This window comes from Hyla sarda, chromosome 2 (assembly GCF_029499605.1).
Source record: "Hyla sarda isolate aHylSar1 chromosome 2, aHylSar1.hap1, whole genome shotgun sequence".
NCBI lineage: Eukaryota > Metazoa > Chordata > Amphibia > Anura > Hylidae > Hyla > Hyla sarda.
In genome coordinates, this window is record NC_079190.1 from 83,843,392 (window position 1) to 83,865,796 (window position 22,405).

Consider the following 22,405-nt stretch of genomic DNA (forward strand, 5'->3'; position numbering starts at 1 on the left):
ACTGATTTTAACTGGGATGCCACGTGCAAGATCACGGGGGTCCCCAGCGGCGGGACCCCCACCATCAGGCATCTTATCCCCTATCCTTTGGCTAGGGGATAAGATGTCTAAGCGCCGGAGAACCCCTTTAAGAGGGTCCACTTGGTTTCTGTTTTGTTTTAGCAGGAGCTGATTGGAACTAAGAAATGACTGCTTGCAGTATTTTTTTCTGCTCGGGTCTTGCTAACTAAATGGATTCTGCAACAAAGTATCCCGAAAGGAAATCCAACGCAGATGTGAACATAGCCTAAAAGTGACAATGACACAACCAGTGCCAGTGTACAGTAATGATAACATCCCCTTAATATACAAGGCACAGTACCAGGACAAGTGCTGCAGCGTGCCAGAATTCAATTACAGAGAGCCTGGGAAACTGGCACAAGGTTATGTTCCTGATATGTCACTTGCAGAATGATGAATGCCAGCATCTCTGAAAAGGGCAGCAAGGAAGTGATCCTAACAGAGCAAATTCATAGTACCAGATACAAGTCTAAAAGACAGCTCTGCAACGTTCTGCTATCCTGTGTTTTAAATGCTCATCATTTTTAACATCTGCTCCTGTCAGTGAATTGGAACACTTTTATTTACATCCAGCGGTAATAATTCTGAACTCCCAATCCTCACTGCTGAGTGATACCACTCTATCCTCTTTATTTATGCAGCCTGGACTCATCTACACTAATACAGTGGTCCCTCAAGTTACAATATTAATTGGTTCTGGGATGACCATTGTATGTTGAGACCATTGTATGTTGAGACCAGAACTCTATGGAAACCTGGTAATTGGTTCTAAAGGCACCAAAATGTCATCCAAAAATAGGAAAAAGGTGAGGATTAAAGAAAAATAAGTAGATAACTAATATAGATAAAGCAAATCCTTACATATAAAAGTAAGAAAGATCTGCTGGGAGCTGTAAATCACTGTCTAAGTCAGTGTTTCCCAAGCAGGGAGCCTCCAGCTGTTGCAAAACTACAACTCCCAGCATGCCCGGACAGCCAAAGGCTGTCCGGGCATGCTGGGAGTTGTAGTTTTGCAACAGCCCTGGGCACCCTGCTTGGGAGACACTGGTCTATGTAGAGGACAGGAGCTTTTTCGGGGTCCTGTACAGTACATGAAAAAGTCTTAAAAAAGTAACAGAGTTGTCCTTACCTGGTGTCCAAAGGAGCAGGTAACCCTGGTACAGATAAAGTATACAGAACATGTAATACCTCTCTGTACTGTAGGGGGCGCTACCAGACACCAGTCAGTAAATACTGAAGTATATTTACTGACTGATGTCTGGTAGCGCCCCCTACAGTACAGAGAGGTATTACATGTTCTGTACTCTTTACCTGTATTACTGAACATGTAATACCTCCCTGTACTGTAGGGGGCGCTACCAGACATCAGTCAGTGCATACGCTTCAGTAATACAGGTGTTTTACCAGTGAATGCCCATTCTGATTGGTCGGTTCTTCCGGCCATTGACACGTTTCACAGATCTGGACTGTCCGTACATTGTATGTAGAGTCTGGTTTCAACTTACAATGGTCCAGAAAAGACCATTGTATGTTGAAACTATTGTATGTTGAGGCCATTGTAAGTTGAGGGATCACTGTACCATGTAACACCCTACCAAGATAACAGAGAGATGTCCGCTTCTGATGTGTTTAAAAATCAAGAGAAACAACCCTTTCCTCAAAGCGACTTCCCAGGGTGACCGACTGCCAGCACCCCAGAAACCTGTAGAGCCGCAGCCAGCTAGGCATTTCCTGAGCATCCTAGGAATATAAAGGCAGCTTAAAAGGATGCTCTCTTTATACTAGGCAGGGGAGAAACCCATTATATCCATAGAACCTATAAGGAATTGTCTTCAGGATACAACCCCTTTAAAGAAAACCTGCCTTTACCTTCATGCTGCCTAAACCACAAGCAATCAGGATGGTCCAGGTCACAAACCTTGGTGGATCGGTCCCTGTTTCGGTATAAGGAGAGATCTATCAATCATGACTAGTAGGGCATGAAGAAGCAACAGGGACTACCCCACTGACTTGTGGTTCGGGCAGAATGAAAACGATGACAGGTTCCCTTTAAGTCTCCATTGACACAGTCATTTGATAATACATTCAGTGCATGTGCCAAATATTAACCATAAGCCCTCTGTCACCTGATGAAGGCCAAAGAGTGTTGTCCATAGAGCTGGTATGTGTCAGTAAACATTCCTTTTATTATGTAAAAAGCACAGCCAAATGCAGTTTTCTATGCAGAAGCATTCAGTAAAAAAAGAAAAAAAAAAAAGAAAAAAAGAAAAAAAAAAAAGAAACACACGCCTTTTCTGCTTGTATATTCCTTTTTACACTGAAGTCTATGGGTAACATATGCCAATGCAAGCCTATAAGTCTTGCATCAAAATGATACATTGGGAAACCCTCTTAACCTATACAGTGATCCCTCAACTTACAATGGCCTCAACATACAATAGTTGAAACCAGACTCAACATACAATACTACAGACAGTCTAGATCTGTGAAACGTGTCCCAACTGGAGGAACAGACCAATCAGAATGGGCATTCACTGGTAAATCACCTCTATTACTGAAGTACAAGAACTGAATGGTAGCGCCCCCTACAGTACAGGGAGGAACTACAAGTTCTGTACTACATTTGGGACACTGGGTGTACTGTATAGGACCCTGAAGAAGCTCCTGTCCTCTACATAAACCATTGTTTCCCAACCAGGGTGCCTCCAGCTGTTGCAAAACTACAACTCCCAACATGCCCGGACAGCCAACGGCTGTCCGGGCATGCTGGGAGTTGTAGTTTTGCAACAGCTGGAGGCACCCTGGTTGGGAAACACTGACACAGACAGTGATTACAGCTCCCAGCAGATCTTTATTACTTTTATATGTAAGGATTTGCTTTATCTGTATTAGTTATCTACTTATTTTTCTTTAAAGGGGTACTCCGCTGCCCTGTGTCGGAAGCTCCGCTCCCCAGCGTCCGGAAGTTTATTGTTCCGGATGCTGTGTGCGGGCTTCCGTGTTCAGGGACGCCCCTCGTGACGTCACGCCTGCCCCCTTCGTGACATCATGCCCGCCCCTCAGCAAAAGTCTATGGGAAGGTGGTGCGATGGCTGTTACGCCCCCTTCCCATAGACTTTCGTTGAGGGGGCGGGCGTGACGTCACAAAGGGGGCGGACGCGACGTCACGAGGGGCGGCCCTGAACACGGAAGCCCGCACACAGCGTCCGGAACAATAAACTTCCGGACGCTGGGGAGCGGAGCTTCCAACACAGGGCAGCGGAGTACCCCTTTAATCCTCACTTTTACCTATTTTTTGGATGACATTTTGGGGAGTTCAGAACCAATTACCAGGTTTCCATAGAGTTATGGTCTCAACATACAATGGTTTCAACTAGAGATGAGCGAACTTACAGTAAATTTGATTCATCACAAACTTCTCAGCTCGGCAGTTGATGACTTATCCTGCGTAAATAAGTTCAGCCTTCAGGTGCTCCGGTGGGCTGGAAAAGGTGGATACAGTCCTAGGAAAGAGTCTCCTAGGACTGTATCCACCTTTTCCAGCCCACCGGAGCACCTGAAAGCTGAACTAATTTATGCAGGAAAAGTCATCAACTGCCGAGCCGAGAAGTTCGTGACAAATCGAATTTACTGTAAGTTCGCTCATCTCTAGTTTCAACATACAATGGTCGTCCCAGAACCAATTAATATTGTAACTTGAGGGACCACTGTACTTCTAACGGTATGCCCAAATGCCATCTGTCTGGAAACCTAACTCACAGAGTATTGCAGAGACTGAATATAACTTATCTAAATACTATAAATATATAAAGAAGAGAGTAAAACAGTAACGTAACCACCAGGTCTTCTCAGAATCAGAAGACTGATTTAACCCCTTTATGTACCGTGACCCCCACACCTAACAAAGCTGTACATTATGCATAGGAAGCTGGACACTAAGGGATGCCTATCCAGACAGGGCACCAAGGTTTATTCCTGTTCCGTCACAGACATCATATGTATATCATGTGCAATGAATGGAATATTTTTCTGTTATTCTTTTTAGAGAATGGAATGTGGTAGTAAGGAAATATAAATGACATTAAAAGACGTGTACTGAACACTACAGACAGTACAACACACACACACAAGTATAAACAGGCGACGGCAAATCTGTTTATGAATAGGTTACGCAATAAAATCCTGTCGGGGCACTGTCTTGTTGGTAGTTATCTTACATGGGGCGTTCACCATGGATTTTGCATCATTGCTGTCGCCCACTACAGGGCATCCCCAGGGTATTCACATTTTATTTATTTTGCTAGGGTTAATGAGGATTTAAAGGGGTTATCCAGGAAAAAACTTTTTTTTATATATATATAGATCAACTGGCTCCAGAAAGTTAAACAGATTTGTAAATTACTTCTATAAAAAAATCTTAATCCTTTCAGTACTTATGAGCTTCTGAAGTGGAGTTGTTGTTTTCGGTCTAAGTGCTCTCTGATGACACGTGTCTCGGGAACCGCCCAGAGGTTTGCTATGGGGATTTGCTTCTAAACTGGGCGGATCCCAAGACACGTGTCATCAGAGAGCACTTAGACAGAAAAGAACAACTCCACTTCAGAAGCTCATAAGTACTGAAAGGATTAAGATTTTTTTAATAGAAGTAATTTACAAATCTGTTTAACTTTCTGGAGCCAGTTGATATATAACTCAAGTTTTTTCCTGGATAACCCCTTTAACCTTTGGAATCATCACGAATTGTGAGATTGAAGGGGATGCACAGTACTGGTGTCAACCCTTTGTAACCTCCTAGACTTCTGACCCCATGCTGCGTGGCCAAACTATATGCACTCACTGCTAATGTTATTGCAGAACAGAACAACCCCAGTCTGTACAGTATAATACTAGAGTCAGATTTAACAGTGAAACATGTATCAACAATGTGTGGAATTTCATGATTTCTTGGCTCTTTATATTTAGTACTTCGAAAATAAGACCGGGTCTTATATTAATTTTAGTCACAAAAAACACACTAGGGCTTATTTTCAGGGTAGGGCTTATTTATTTACGGTATGGGGGGCTGCAGCAGTGTGGAGGATGGGAGGCTGCAGGAGTGTGAAGGATGGGGGGCTGCAGGAGTGTGGAGGATGGGGGGCTGCAGGAGTGTGAAGGATGGGGGGCTGCAGGAGTGTGGAGGATAGGGGGCATCCTCCACACTCCTGCAGCCCCCCATACTCCTTCAGCCCCCCATCCTCCCCTTCCCCTGTCGTCCTCCACACTCCTATCGTACCCTACAGCAGTGTTTCCCAACCAATGTCCTCCAGCTGTTGCAAAACTACAACTCCCAGCATGCCCAGACAGCCTTTGGCTGTCCGGGCATGCTGGGAGTTGTAGTTTTGCAATAGCTGGAGGCACACTGGTTGGGAAACACTGCCCTACAGTGCCCCCCACCCCTCTGCCATAATAAACTTGGGTACCGGGACTCATTTCACTTTCTTACCGCACGGTACCCTCCTGCGAGATCTTCTCCTGTTGCTTAGCAGCCGGGGGCAGGGACACGTCCGTGACATCGGCCGTGCATACGCGCCGACGTTTTAGAACGTCAGCGTCCCTGCCGAATTACGGTAAGCTAACTTGCTGCGGGTGCCGGGGCTGGCCGAGGGGGCTGTGGGGTTGGCGTGCATTACTGGGGTGGCCGGGGGGATGTGGAATCTGCAGGCATTACCGCACTGTGGTGGCCGGGCGCGGTGTCGGATCTGCGGGCATTACTGTGGCGGCCGGGGGGGGGGGGGGGGAGGTGTGTGGAGTCTGCGGTCATTACTGTGGTGGCCATGTGGGGTCTGCGGGCATTACTGGCGGCCGCGGTCCGGATCTGGACCGCGGTCCGCCAGCAGATTACCCCTGAACTAGGTCTTATTTTCGGGGTAGGGCTTATATTGCAGCCCAACCCCATAATCCTGCTAGGGCTTACTTTCGGGGGTAGGGTTTATTTTCGTGGAAACACGGTATATATCTTCTTCATGTGGCTCCCGACCATCGTGTGACGGACAAGGTTGTGGACCTCTGCCAAAGAAAAAGAGTAACCCACCTCCTGGTACCTGCCACAATCTGCCGGGGGACCTACTGGCATGTCCACACCTCCTCTGACCTGACAGGAATATAGTAAGTAGTCCCCAATCCAGTCAATGGGCAGCCACACAATAAAGTGGCACTAAGTCCACCGCTGGAGCTCCACTTGTTATAGGTGGGGGCTCCAAACAAGCACACTCTTATGTTTGATCTCTGGTATATAGCCTAATAGGGCCCAATGTATATACAATCTCTTTAAGTAAACTCTGTTCAGATGTCAAACTTTTTACTATAATCCAGTGGTCTCCAAACTGTGGACCTCCAGCTCTGGCAAAAGTACAAGGCATGCTGGGAGTTGTAGTTTTGCCACAGCCAGAAGTCTTATAGTCCTTGTACTAAACCTCATTCCATTAATAAGCACATCGTTTTTATATTATTTTTATATTATTTTATCAGAATTCTGACAAACCAAAGAGCCCACCATGGTGATCACGCCATTCACTTGTCCGATGCTCACCTACCTCTATAAATAACTGAACACGACTGCCATAGATCAGACATCACTGCTCTATACTGCACATGTCTGCCTGCAGCAGCTAACCTCCACTGCAGCCTAAGCAGGACATGCTGGGGTTTGTAGTTCCATAACTGCCATGCAGTCTCACTGTTATAGCTGGAGTATACATGTACAGAGCTGTCAGGTAATAGAAGGACATGCTGGCTCTTGTAGTTCCATGCCTACTATGCAGTCTGTTATAGCTGGAATATACATGTACAGAGCTGTCAGGCAATACAGTGACCCCCCGACTTATGATGGCCCCGACATATGATCATTTCAACATATGATGGCCTCTCAGAGCCCATCGTATGTTGAAGGCAGCCTCGACATATGATGCTGCTGTGTGTCGGGGCCATCGTACAAACAGCTATCTGAGACCGTGGACAACTTCAGCAACTGACAGATAGTTGTTTAATGTGCCCCGTGTGCCCCGTTCTGCCTCCTGTTACTCACATGCTGTCCTGCTAACTCATACAGGCTTCCACTGTGAGCTCCGTGTAAGCCCCGCCCCCCCAGTACAGCTATAGCCAATAGCCTGCAGCATCTTGCTGCAGGCATCCAATGAGCTGCTGGCTGCCCTCCCCTTCCTTTCCTATAGAGCTGTAGTCGGCAGGATCGTAATGAAGGACATTCTGTCCCCCCTGAAGGTATTTAAAGAACTGTACAGTACTGTATGCGATGTCACACATCACATACAATACATATACACACTATACACCCCATACATCAATGTTTCCCTATCAGTGTGCCTCCAGCTGTTGCAAAACTATAACTCCCAGCATGCCCAGACAGTCAATGGCTGTACATGCATGCTGGGAGTTGTAGTTGTGCAACAGCTGGAGGCACCCTGGTTTGTTAAACACTCCCCATACACTCCACATACAATGGTCATCCCAGAACCAATTAGCAGTTTCCCATAGAGATATGTATTCAACATACAATGGTTCCGAGGCATCAGAACCAATTACCATTTTTACATAGACATGTGATGGTTTCAATATATGATGGTTCTCCTGGAACCAATTAATATCATATGTTGAGGGACCACTGTAGAAGGACATGCTGGCTCTTGTAGTTCCATACCTACTATGAGGTCTGTTATAGCTGGAATATACATGTACAGAGCTGTCAGGCAATAGAAGGACATGCTGGCTCTTGTAGTTCCATACCTACTATGCAGTCTGTTATAGCTGGAGTATACATGTACAGAGCTGTCAGGCAATAGAAGGACATGCTGGGGTTTGTAGTTCCATACCTACTATGTAGTCTGTTATAGCTGGAATATACATGTACAGAGCTGTCAGGCAATAGAAGGACATGCTGGCTCTTGTAGTTCCATACCTACTATGCAGTCTGTTATAGCTGGAGTATACATGTACAGAGCTGTCAGGTAATAGAAGGACATGCTGGCTCTTGTAGTTCCATACCTACTATGCAGTCTGTTATAGCTGGAATATACATGTACAGAGCTGTCAGGTAATAGAAGGACATGCTGGCTCTTGTAGTTCCATACCTACTATGCAGTCTGTTATAGCTGGAGTATACATGTACAGAGCTGTCAGGCAATAGAAGGACATGCTGGGGTTTGTAGTTCCATACCTACTATGCAGTCTGTTATAGCTGGAATATACATGTACAGTGCTGTCAGGTAATAGAAGGACATGCTGGCTCTTGTAGTTCCATACCTACTATGCAGTCTGTTATAGTTGGAATATAAATGTACAGTAAACTACCAAAAGGTTGAAGGGGATCATGCAGCTTGTCTTTTTAGTTTGTGTTTTTTAATTTTATCTATAACTACTTTTATTTCCTTTCGATTTACCCTTTTTTTTTTCTTGATAATTTTTTTTATTTTTATTTTTCATTTTCTTCTTTTCTATTTTTATTTTTCTTCTTTCTTTACTTAAAATGGAATATGTTCAGCAAGGCGGTTATACTGGTCATGTAGATAAGCTAACTTGCCATGTGTAGAATGGTAAGCTTAATCTATTTTCTATCGACTTACTTAATTAGGTATAAAAAAAAAAAAAAAAAAAAAAAAAAAAAAATTATAATTAAATAGCATGTATTGTATATTGAAGCATTGTGACAATGCTACTCATTGTTATTGTGATGTCATAACTTTGCTATATATATACATGACACTGATATGTTTTAATTTCCATTTTTGTCTTTATACCTTAGCTCTATTTTCCTTTGTTACCATTTTGTAAAATTGTAAAAACTACAAATAAACAGTTTTATAAAAAAAAATAAAAAATAAATGTACAGTGCTGTCAGGCAATAGAAGGACATGCTGGCTCTTGTAGTTCCATACCTACTATGCAGTCTGTTATAGCTGGAATATACATGTACAGAGCTGTCAGGCAATAGAAGGACATGCTGGGGTTTGTAGTTCCATACCTACTATGCAGTCTGTTATAGCTGGAATATACATGTACAGAGCTGTCAGGTAATAGAAGGACATGCTGGCTCTTGTAGTTCCATACCTACTATGTAGTCTGTTATAGCTGGAATATACATGTACAGAGCTGTCAGGTAATAGAAGGACATGCTGGCTCTTGTAGTTCCATACCTACTATGTAGTCTGTTATAGCTGGAGTATACATGTACAGAGCGGTCAGGTAATAGAAGGACATGCTGGCTCTTGTAGTTCCATACCTACTATGCAGTCTGTTATAGCTGGAGTATACATGTACAGAGCTGTCAGGCAATAGAAGGACATGCTGGCTCTTGTAGTTCCATACCTACTATGCAGTCTGTTATAGCTGGAATATACATGTACAGAGCTGTCAGGTAATAGAAGGACATGCTGGCTCTTGTAGTTCCATACCTACTATGCAGTCTGTTATAGCTGGAATATACATGTACAGAGCTGTCAGGCAATAGAAGGACATGCTGGGGTTTGTAGTTCCATACCTACTATGCAGTCTGTTATAGCTGGAATATACATGTACAGAGCTGTCAGGCAATAGAAGGACATGCTGGGGTTTGTAGTTCCATACCTACTATGCAGTCTGTTATAGCTGGAATATACATGTACAGTGCTGTCAGGCAATAGAAGGACATGCTGGCTCTTGTAGTTCCATACCTACTATGCAGTCTGTTATAGCTGGAATATACATGTACAGTGCTGTCAGGCAATAGAAGGACATGCTGGCTCTTGTAGTTCCATACCTACTATGCAGTCTGTTATAGCTGGAATATACATGTACAGAGCTGTCAGGTAATAGAAGGACATGCTGGCTCTTGTAGTTCCATACCTACTATGCAGTCTGTTATAGCTGGAATATACATATACAGTGCTGTCAGGTAATAGAAGGACATGCTGGCTCTTGTAGTTCCATACCTACTATGCAGTCTTACTGGTTCAGCAATGTTCTAGATGGAGTGTACATGTACAGAGGCAATAGAAGGACATGCTGGCTCTTGTAGTTCCATACCTACTATGCAGTCTTACTGGTTCAGCAATGTTCTAGATGGAGTGTACATGTACAGAGGCAATAGAAGGACATGCTGGCTCTTGTAGTTCCATACCTACTATGCAGTCTTACTGGTTCAGCAATGTTCTAGATGGAGTGTACATGTACAGAGGCAATAGAAGGACATGCTGGCTCTTGTAGTTCCATACCTACTATGCAGTCTTACTGGTTCAGCAATGTTCTAGATGGAGTGTACATGTACAGAGACAATAGAAGGACAGGCTGTACACACTGACCACTATTCTCCATTCAGCAGATGTCAGCAATGTTCTATGATTACATTACCCATTGCTCCGCACCCGCCCCTCTCTTATAGACATGCAGGCTTGTTTAGGCCAATAATATAATAAAATTCGCTGTTTTCTAGCCCCCCTGGCACTCACCTGTGCCCTGGGCAGGGGCAGCTCCTGGCGGGGGCTCCGGTGTCTCCTCTCTCCACAGCTCACAGGATGTGGCAACAAAAGACAGATAAGAGGACGGGCGGAGGGGGCGGCGGAGAGAACACGGCAAGAAGTCTCTGCCAGGAAGTGAAACTTCACCAGTAACTCACAATAATGGTGACATGTCTGAGGGAAGATTAAAGGCAGAGAGCTGGAGAGGCTCCAGGAGCAGCGCACACCCCCCGGCCGCTCCCCCTGACACACACATCTGTGCACTGCCTGACACAGCAGAGTCCTCTGTATTCCCTCCTGCAGCACAGCCCGGGCTTCCCTGCCTCCCCTCCTGCAGCACAGCCCGGGCTTCCCTGTCTCCCCTCCTGCAGTACTGACACAGCACAGCCCGGGCTTCCCTGTCTCCCCTCTTGCAGTACTGGCACAGCACAGCCCGGGCTTCCCTGTCTCCCCTCCTGCAGTACTGGCACAGCACAGCCCGGGCTTCCCTGTCTCCCCTCCTGCAGTACTGGCACAGCACAGCCCGGGCTTCCCTGTCTCCCCTCCTGCAGTACTGGCACAGCACAGCCCGGGCTTCCCTGTCTCCCCTCTTGCAGTACTGGCACAGCACAGCCCGGGCTTCCCTGTCTCCCCTCCTGCAGTACTGGCACAGCACAGCCCGGGCTTCCCTGTCTCCCCTCCTGCAGTACTGGCACAGCACAGCCCGGGCTTCCCTGTCTCCAGCTGGACTGATGACGCAACTCGCACTGGGGGGGAATCCTCACAGAGACGCACATGAACACTTCACCAGGGCTGCGGCTTTTGTTTGCGCCGTCTTCTCTGCAGTGCTACAAGGCGCTGCTGAATTCACTGCTATTTTCTGGCTACAAACAGGCCATAAACCCGCCAAACGCTACATACTACTGTCCTCTCTTTGTTTTCCTCCATGAGGCAGTGTTCACACAAAGTATTTTGGTAAGGATTTTGTTCATAATTTTTACCCAAAGCCAAAAGTTGGACCCATACAGAAAAAGATGGAAATTATAGTTTCCATTATAGTTTTTCTCTGTCAGTTCCACTCCTGGTTTTCTTTATAAAACGTGGAGTCCGACCGCTGGAATCCCCCGCTGGCCGCCATGAATGCAGTGTGTCGACCACAACGCAATGCATCTCTATGAAAAATCTAGATATACATGAATGCTGTATCTCAGGCTCTCCCATAGAGATGTATGGAGGGGGGTGTCATACAGCTTTATGCAGTGGTCAACAGCCTTCATTCATAAGAAGAGTTTGGCGGTTTAGGGGCGATCATGGGGGCTCCCAGCAATTGGACCCCCTGAAATCTGACACTGCAGATAGTGGATAAGTTTAGTTATACTGTGTGGGAACATAGCAGTTAGAGATGAGCAAATTTACAGTAAATTTGATTCGTCACGAACTTCTCGGCTCGGCAGTTGATGACTTATCCTGCATAAATGAGTTCAGCTTTCAGGTGCTCCGGTGGGATCGAAAAGGTGGATACTGTCCTAGGAAAGAGTCTCCTAGGACTGTATCCACCTTTTCCAGCCCTCCGGAGCACCTGAAGGCTGAACTCATTTATGCAGGATAAGTCATCAACTGCCGAGCCGAGAAGTTCGTGACGAATCAAATTTACTGTAAATTCGCTCATCTCTATTAGCAGTCTTTGTGGTGTTTTATTTCCAAAATTAGTCTGTTAATGTGTTTTGTATCGATTTTTCCTGTGCGTTTTTCTTACTACATGAGGGGAAATGTGAAAAAAAAAACATACATTCAAACTTTTTTCTGCCCTTTTTTTCCCCCCCATCTATCAAACTTTTTGGAAGGAAAACATCACAATTTCTTACAAAAAAAAAAAATAGGAGACGCCAAGAGCATGCTGCCATTTTTAGAAAACGGCCACTGAGCCCAAAAAAATGACACTAATGATATGTTCACACGGTGGAATATTTGCAGAATGTGCACCCGGAAAACACAGGGGACATTAAATAAATAGTAGGCACCAGCAGAACATGCCAGCGCAAGGAATGCTCAGAAATGTGCCATCTCCATAAACAGCACTGCATTTTGGAGCAGATTCCGCCAAAAGATTAGACATGTCAATTCTTTTGGCAGAGCCTATAATCAGAATATCCACGGCAGATTAAATGACATAATTACAAATTACATAACTCGGGCCATGGGCCTAACATGATACACATACACAAGAGAAATACATAGGGAGAGAATTATCAAAACCTGTGCAGAGGAAAAGATGACCAGTTGCCCATAGCAACCAATCAGATCGCTTTGTTAATCTTTAAAGACCTTTGGAAAATGTGATCTTACGCTACGCTTGATAAATCCCCTCCTATATGAGTAAGTTCTTACTTAGGCCTTTGGCCTGATGACAAGTATAAAACACAAAATATAATCATAAATTCACTTTCAGGCTTCACGACTATTTGAGTGATGTGACATTTAAGAAGACTAAGATAATACCACAACCGCACACTACATCGAAGCAACGTTGTGTGAAGCAAGATACATGCCCTATTAAAGCACTCTGAGCTAATAAACATCTCTGTACTCCTGGGCACCATGTCAGTCTTTGAGGAAAATAAGCATTTGCCCTTTGTGCATTCTCTTCAGATATACACTCACTGGCCACTTTATTAGGTGAATCTGTTTAATTGCTTGTCAACACAAATAGCTAGTCAGCCATGACTAAGGGCTGGTTCACATCACGTTTTCTCCCATACGGGAGCACATACTGCAGGGGGGAGCTAAAACCTCGCGCTCCCGTATGCTTTCGTATGCGCTCCCGTATGTAACTCATTTCAATGAGCCGGCTGGAGTGAAACGTTCGGTCCGGTTGGCTCATTTTTGCGCTGTATACGCTTTTCCCCCGGACCTAAAACTGTGGTCAACCACGGTTTTAAGTCTGGTTGTAAAAGCGCATACGGCGCAAAAATGAGCCAACCGGACCGAACGTTTCACTCCGGCCGGCCCATTGAAATTAATTACATACAGGAGCGCAAGGTTTTAGCTCCCCCCTGCAGAATGTGCTCCCGTAGAAAAAAGGGAGAAAATGTGATGTGAACCCAGCCTAAGTCGCAGACAGCAGAGGAGGCTACTAGAGATGAGCGAACTTACAGTAAATTCGATTCGTCACGAACTTCTTGGCTCGGCAGTTGATGACTTTTCCTGCGTAAATTAGTTCAGCCTTCTGGTGCTCCGGTGGGCTGGAAAAGGTGCATACATTCCTAGGAAAGAGTCTCCTAGGACTGTATCCACCTTTTCCAGCCCACCAGAGCACCGGAAAGCTGAACTAATTTATGCAGGAAAAGTCATCAACTGCCGAGCCGAGAAGTTCGTGACGAATCGAATTTACTGTAAGTTCGCTCATCTCTAGATGCTACCACCAATACGGGTCCTGTTTGATTTGAAGGATATACAATAAAGCTCCTTATTCCTGAATATACTTGGTGAATGCTGGGACTTTATTAACACTGTTTCTGGACCTGATCCACCACGTGCACCACCACCAACAGAAGTGCCAACCAACACATGGATGTTTTTGCGACATCACATTCCCCAAAAAAAACTAATCAAAAGCAATTAAAAAGTTACATATATGCAAACATGGTACCTATAAAAAGGACAGATTATGGCACATAAAATTAGCTCTCATACAGCCTTGAATATGAAAAAATTTGAAAGTTATAGGCGGTCAAAATAGAGTGATTTTAAAAATACTAATTTTGTTTAAAATATTTTTATTTTTTTAAAGCTGCACAATAATATAAAAGCATATAAAATGGGTATCATTTTAATCGTATTGACCCAGGGAATAAAGAAAACATTTTTACCTTAAAATGTACAGCGTGCAAACAAAACCTTGCAAAATTGGGGTTTTGTTTTCAAGTTCCCCACACAAATAATATTTTTTTGGTTGTGAAGGACAATTTATTGCGCAAAAAACAAGCCCTCACATGGGTCTGTGGATGAAAATATAAAAGAGTTATGATTTTTAGAAGGCGAGGAGGAAAAAATGGAAATGCAAAAATAAAAACGGCTGTGTCCTTATGGCTAGGTTCACACTGCGGAATCTCGGGCAAAAAATTTCTGCCCGGAGATTCCGAGTGCAGCCAGCGCCGACTGAATCTGTCGGCACTAGGACCGCGTGGATACTGCAGTCTCCACTAGACTGCAATGTGTTCCACGAGTATTTCCGCTTGAAGAATGAGCAACGGCATTCTTCAGGCGGAAATTTTAAGCAGATTTTCCGTTCACAAATTCCGAAGTGTGAATTTGTGAACTGAAACCCATTCACTACACTATACATTTTAGTAAGGGGAATTTCTGCCTGCAATTTCAAAGCGGAATTGCAGGCAGAAATTTCGTAGTGTAAACCTAGCCTAAGGGGTTAAGTGGCTTTGAATGTGACATGGTTGTTGTTGCCAGACTGGCTGGTCTGAGTATTTGAGAAACTGCTGATCTACTGGAATTTTCATGCACAATCACCTCTAGTGAGCGGCAGTTGTTTGTATTGAAATGCATTATTGATGTCAGAGGAGAATAGGTAAACTTTTTGGAGATGACAGAGAGGCAACAGTAACTCAAATAAACACTCACAACCTGAGTATGCAGAATACCATCTCTGAATGCACTGCACGTCCAACCTTAAAGCAGAAGCAGAAGACCACACCAAATGCCTCTCCTGTCAGCTATGAAAAGGAAGCTGAGGCTACAGTTTCCACAGGCTCACCAAAACAGGACAATGGAAGAACATTGCCTGGTATTCCAGTTACAACATTCAGATGGCAGGGTCAGAATTTGACATAAGAACATGGATTTATACTGCCTTGTTTGAATTCGCCTAAAGCCTCAAAAAGTCTAGAGCTGCCTCTGAAGCACACATCGGTCCTAAAGCTAAAACCCACTAGTTTTTGTCGGGTCTTTCCAAGTTATTTTGGTGCATAGTGTCTGGGAAATGTCTGAGACTGTCTGAGACATGTCTCAGACAGTGTGCATCAGTAAAATCCAACTAGCCCGACTTTGCATTGTGCAAAGCCGAAAATAGGGGCGTGGTCTGACAAAAGGGTCATGGTCGGCCAAAAAAAGGGGCGTGGTTTCACAACCCAACCTATTTACTATTGAATTCACAGAAAATCCTGTGAATAAATAGCTGGAAATTTCCACCTAGGAAAAGCTGGTCAGAAACTTTTTCCCGACCCGAAGGCTGTCTGGGCTTGCTGGGAGTTGTAGTTTCGCAACCGCTGGAGGCACCCTGGTTGGGAAACACTGCCATAGCAAACCTTCAGGAGCTGTCCAGCTCTCCGGGACTCACCTCTGGCAAGGTTAGGGTTAACAATCCTCCAGCACGTCAGGCCCGATGCTGACATCACTATGGCACATGCGCAGATGATCCTCTGGAGCGAGGACCAACTGCGCATGTGCCCATCACGGCATCCGATTCTGAAGCTGAAAGTAAGGAGGGTGCACGCTGATGACGACAGAGCATTCCATCACGCGGGAGGCGGGCACATACGGAGCGAGGGGCAGGCCGGCCTCCAACACACCACCCTTCACGGTGACGTCCCGGTGGCAAGATGGCGGCGGAAAAAAAGTGGTCGAGGCAAGGCAGGAAGCAAATGAAGAAACCAGCTTCCGGGTCTGGAAAAAAGGTAAGTAAAACACCACATACAGAACCGTTAGCAACATGAAAAAAAGCCATAATAACATATAGCCACAGAGCTAACTAACTGCCAAAAGTAGGTTAAAGGGGTAGTCCAGTGGTGAAAAACTTATCCCCTATCCTAAGGATAGGGGATAAGTTTGAGATCGCGGGGGGTCCGACCGCTGGGGCCCCCTGCGATCTCTCTGTACGGGACCCCCGCACGAGGCCCCCTCAATACATCTCTATGGCAGAGCCGGAGATTGCCGAAGGCAGCACTTCGGCTCTGCCATAGAGTTGTATTGAGGGGGCGTGTCGGCCGCCGCCTCGTGCGGAGGTCGACACGCCCCCTTCCAGCGGGCTGTCGGGGCTCCGTACAGGAGATCGCGGGGGGCCCCAGGGGTCGGACCCCCCGCGATCTGCAACTTATCCCCTATCCTTAGGATAGGGGATAAGTTGCTAACCACTGAATCACCACTGGACTACTCCTTTAAGGCAGTGTAGAACCCCTTTAAGCAATGTAATAGACAGACCCCTATTTTTAATATTCACGGACTCTATAGTAACAGGGACTGTTACCCAGGACTGACGCATGGCAAATGTGGTGCCAATATTTAAAAAGGGGACAAAAGGTGACCCAGGGAATTATAGACCTGTTGGTTTAACCTCTGTTGTATGTAAATTGTTTGAGAGTTTTCTAAGAGATGCGATTTTGGAATATCTTGATACAAATAAATGTATGACTCCATATCAGCATGGCTTTATGAGGGATTGGTCCTGTCAAACTAACCTGATCAGTTTTTATGAGGAGGTGAGCTCCAGACTGGACCAGGGGGAATCGCTGGATGTCGTATATCTGGATTTTTCCAAAGCATTTGATATGGTGCCACATAAACGGTTGGTGCATAAAATGAGAGGGATTGGGCTGGGCAGAATGTGTGTAAGTGGGTAAGTAACTGGCTCAGTGATAGGAAACAGAGGGTGGTTATTAATGGTACTTATTCTAATTGGGTCACTTTTACTAGTGGGGTACCACGGGGGTCAGTCTTGGGTCCTGTACTATTTAATATATTCATTAATGACCTTGTAGAGGGGATGAATAGTAAAGTAGCTTTTCAGATGATACTAAACTCTGTAAAGCGGTAAACACAATAGAGGACAGTGCACTGTTACAAATGGATCTGGATAGGTTGGAGGTTTGGGCTGGGAAGTGGCAGATGAGGTTCAACACTGATAAATGTAAGGTAATGCACATTGGGAGGAAAAATCCGGGCTGGGATTATGTATTAAATGGGAGCACACTTGGGACGACGGACATGGAAAAGTACTTAGGGGTCTTAGTTAACAGTAAATTTAGCTGTAGTGACCAATGTCGGGCAGCTGCTGCCAAGGTAAATAAAATCATGGGGTGCATCAATAGGGGCATAGATGCCCACGACAAGGAAGTAATTCTACCGCTGTACAAATCACTACTGGGCACCAGTGTACAAGAAAGATATAGTGCAGTTGGAGAGGGTTCAAAGACGGGCAACCAGAGTAATACAGGGAATGGGAGGACTACAGTACCCAGAAAGATGATCAGAATTAGGGTTATTTAGTTTAGAAAAAAGAAGGCTTAGGGGCGACCTAATAACTATGTATAAATATATCAGGGCACAGTACAGAGATCTTTCCCATGATCTATTCATACCCAGGACTGTATCTATAACAAGGGGGCATCCTCTACGTTTAGAGGAAAGAAGGTTTCTACACCAGCACAGATGGGGTTCTTTACTGTAAGAGCAGTGAGACTGTGGAACTCTGTAAAAGAATTTAAAATGGGTCTGGATGCATTTTTGGAGAGTAAGAACATTGCTGGTTATGTATATTAGATCTATAGGGTCTGAACGTTGATCCAGGGATTTATTCTGATGACATATTTGGAGTCGGGAAGGAATTTTTACCTCTAGTATGAGGGTTTTTTGCCTTCCTCTGGATCAACTTATTAGGGACTCATTAGGGTTATAGGTTGAACTTGATGGACTCTGGTCTTTTTTCAACCTTATGAACTATGTTACTATGACTATTAAAAACAAAACATAGAGTACAGGGATAATGCACATGATGATATCATGAACCTGTCTACATAGTAATATAGTGCAGCTATAATAAACACAGTAGAGTCATAGCACAGGAATGAACACACTCATGTTGCATCAGAGTTGTAATGCACATGGTGATATTAAAGTAAATGAATAGTATACACAGTAAGGACATAACATAGACATGCCGTTTATTAGCTGGTACACTGTAGTGATGTCCCGCTCAATAATCAATGTTTCTCTGATTGGCTATGTATGCTGACAGGTGAATAAAATGCGCAACTTTTTCACCAGTTGTGTTTGGCTTAGGCAAACCTGTGGTCCTGTAACAGTGCCCTGCTGCCTTGTAGACCCCTTAGCAGCTTCATTCGTGAGGTTTCTACAAGCCCCATTTGACTGTTATGTTATACCTGCAGCTTTCATTTAATGGTTCCCCTCTAAAGCAATGTGGGTTACTCGAACCCTGTATGGAGTAAGTTATCAGAAAGAACACACTTAAGCTGCTTTACAGTGTTTTTTTTTCTTTTTTAATTATAGTTTTTATTAAACAGTATTATATACAAAGATCATAAACAAAAAGAATACACACCAATATGATACCAATAAGCATGATAATACAATATCAATTCAAATTCTTATCCCAGTGCTGCAGGGGAAGAAGGAGGGGGATCTGGATCTGAACACTTCAGAACTCTCCAGCGCTTTGTTGCCATCCATTTCTGGGTGCTTTTTGTCATATGTTTGGGGTTATTATCCTGCTGGAAGACCCAAGGTCTCAGACACAAACCCAGCTTTCTGACACTGGGCTGTACAGTGCGACCCAAAATCCATTGGTAATCCTCAGATTTCATGATGCCTTGCACACATTCAAGGCACCTGTTACATTATGCGCTCCGGCCGCACACACTGGCCATGAGCACATGGTCCCGTTACCTGCTGCTGCCGGCTGGGCTGGGATTCGCATTGCGGGATGCGCCCACGTGTGAATTCCAGCCCTTCACTCATCTGGTGCTTCTTCTGCCTTCGCCTCTGCCTCTCTGCTCTTGCGCCCATGTCCCCATCCCCTAGTGCGCACGCGCGTGCACCGGAGGTTTAAAATTTAACCCCTTAAGGACCGGATTTTTTTTCTGTTTTTGCATTTTCGTTTTTTGCTCCTTGCCTTTAAAAAATCATAACTCTTTCAATTTTGCACCTAAAAATCCATATGATGGCTTATTTTTTGCACCACCAATTCTACTTTGTAATGACGTCTGTCATTTTGCCCAAAAATCTACGGTGAAACGGAAAAAAAATCATTGTGCAACAAAATTGAAAAAAACAACGCAGTTTTGTAACTTTTGGGGGCTTCCGTTGCTACGTAGTGCATTTTTCGGTAAAAATGACACCTTATCTTTATTCTGTAGGTCCATACGATTAAAATGATACCCTACTTATATAGGTTTGATTTTGTCATACTTCTGGAAAAAATCATAACTACATGCAGGAAAATTAATACGTTTAAAATTGTAATTTCTGACCCCCTATAACTTTTTTATTTTTCCGTGTATGGGACGGTATGAGGGCTCATTTTTTGCGCCGTGATCTGAAGTTGTTAACGGTACCATTTCTGCATTGATAGGACTTATTGATCGCTTTTTATTCATTTTTAAATGATATAAAAAGTGACCAAAAATGCACTATTTGGGAATTTGGAATTTATTTGCGCGCACGCCATTGACCAAGCGGTTTAATGATATATTTTTATAATTCAGACATTTCCGCACGTGGTGATACCATATATGTTTATTTTTATTTACACTGTGTTTTTTTTTTTTATGGGAAAAGGGGGGTGATTCAAACTTTTAATAGGGGAGGGGTTAAATGATATTCATTCACTTTTTTTTCACTTTTTTTTCACTTTTTTTTGCAGTGTTAGGCTGGGTTCACACCACGTTTTCTTAAATACGGCTCCCGTATACGTTTGGGAGGAGGGGGGCGGGGCTTAATCGCGGCGCCCGCACTCGGGAACCGTATTTAATGTATGTCCATGAGCCGACCGAAGTGAACCGCAGCCTCCGGTCGGCTTCGTTTTCGGCCATATGCGGTTTCCCGACCGCAGGCAAAAACGTGGTCGACCACGTTTTTGGATTCTGGATCAGCAGGTGACTTTATTGATGCTTCTTTGGTTCGCAAGTATCATCGTCCCCTTACACGGCTTGCCAAGCCCTTGTTCATCTCCTCTGTTAATGGACAAAATCTGGACTGTATGGTTCAATTCCGTACAGAATCTCTCATCATGCAAGTGGGAGTATTGCATACAGAAAAGATTGAATTCTGTTTTCTGCCACACTGTACTTCAGAGATTCTTCTTGGCCTTCCTTGGCTGCAACACCATTCTCCGCAACTGGATTGGAAAACTGGAGAAATAATTATCTAATTTATCCCTAAGTCCTCTTCTCCTGCTGGAGCTGGTTTCTTCTTTGTAGGGAAGAAGGATGGCTCACTCCGTCCGTGCATTGACTACAGGGGACTTAACAAAATCACGGTCAAGAACCCTTACCCACTAACTCTTACCTAAGAACTTTTTGACCGTCTACGTGGTGCCAAGATCTTCTCCAAGTTTGACTTACATGGAGTGTATAACCTCATTCGTGTCCGCAAGGGAGATGAAGGGAAAACGGCCTTCAATACTCGTGATGGACATTTTGAGTATCTCGTAATGCCTTTTGGTCTCTGCAATGCTCCAGCTGTTTTTCAAGAGTTTGTCAATGACATCTTCCATGATCTTCTCTACACCTGTGTTGTCGTATACCTAGATGACATCTTGATCTTCTCTTCCAACTTAGCGGAACATCGTACTCATGTTCGTCTGGTTCTTCAGCGACTATGGAAGAATCATCTTTACGCCAAACTGGAGAAATGCCTGTTCGAGAAGTCTAGTCTTCCGTTTCTTGGCTACATGCTCTCTAATCGGGGCCTGCAGATGGATTCAGATAAATTGTCTGCAGTATTGGATTGGCCTCGTCCTTCAGGCCTATGTGCTATTGAACTCTTTCTGGGATTTGCTAACTATTAACATCAATGTATCCCACATTTTTCATCCTTGGTTGCTCCAATTGTGTCTCTCACTAAGAAGACTTATAATCCTAAATCTTGGCCTCAAGAGGCTGAAGAGGCCTTCTCCCGTTTAAGGTCTGCGTTTGCCTCTGCTCCTGTGCTTACAAGACCAGATCTGGAGAGGCCCTTTGCTTTGGAGGCTGATGCCTCATCTTTTGGAGCGGGTGCCGTTCTTACTCAGAAAAATGCCACGGCAAGACTGTTACTTGTGGGTTCTTCTCCAAGACCTTCTCTCCTGCTGAGAGGAATTACTCTATTGGAGATCGTGAACTCCTCGCTATCAAGCTAGCTTTGGAGGAATGGTGACATTTATTGGAAGGTTCTACTCATCCGGTCAGCATCTACACCGACCATAAGAATCTTCTATACGAATGGTCTCCAACCTGCGGACCTCCAGATGTTGCAAAACTACAACTCCCAGCCAACGGCTGTCCGGGCATGCTGGGAGTTGTAGTTTTGCAACATCTGGTCCGCAGATTGGAGACCACTGTTCTATACCTTCAGTCTGCTCAGCGTTTGAACCCACCCAGACAAGGTGGTCACTGTTCTTTTCTAGGTTTAACTTCTTCATCCACTTCTGTCTGGCAGATAAGAACATCAGGGAAGATGCTCTCTCCAGGTCCTCTGACGTCATTGGTTTGGACGCCACGTCTAGGCATATTATTCCTCCAGACCGTGTGATTCATGCCACTCCTGCTGAAGTTTGATTCCTGCCACTCCTGCTGAAGTTACTGAAATTGGGTCATTCTTCCTTGACAGCAGGTCATCCTGGTATACTCAAGACTCTACTTCAAACCCGGCACTACTGGTGGCCCCATCTTGAATGTGATGTTTCTGATTTTGTTTGTTCCTGTGAAACTAGTGTCTGTGACAAAACTCCTCGTCAGAGACCTGCAGGACTCTTACAGCCTTTACCCATTCCGGAGACTCCCTGGTCCCATATCGCCATGGATTTCATCACTGATTTGCCAACAACTCTTAATAATACTGTCATTTGGGTCATTGTAGATTGGTTTTCCAAGATGGCT

General features: G+C 44.6%; 1 protein-coding gene across 1 annotated transcript in view; it reads right to left on the minus strand.

Moving 5' to 3' along the window:
* The window catches only part of DGKA (diacylglycerol kinase alpha), a 218,334-nt gene extending 207,476 nt beyond the window's left edge, over positions 1-10,858 (minus strand). The window contains exon 1 of the mRNA XM_056562349.1: positions 10,536-10,858. The gene's annotated coding sequence lies outside the window, so the exon portion shown is untranslated. The remainder of the gene's footprint in view (positions 1-10,535) is intronic.
* Between the last annotated feature and the right edge of the window lie 11,547 nt (positions 10,859-22,405).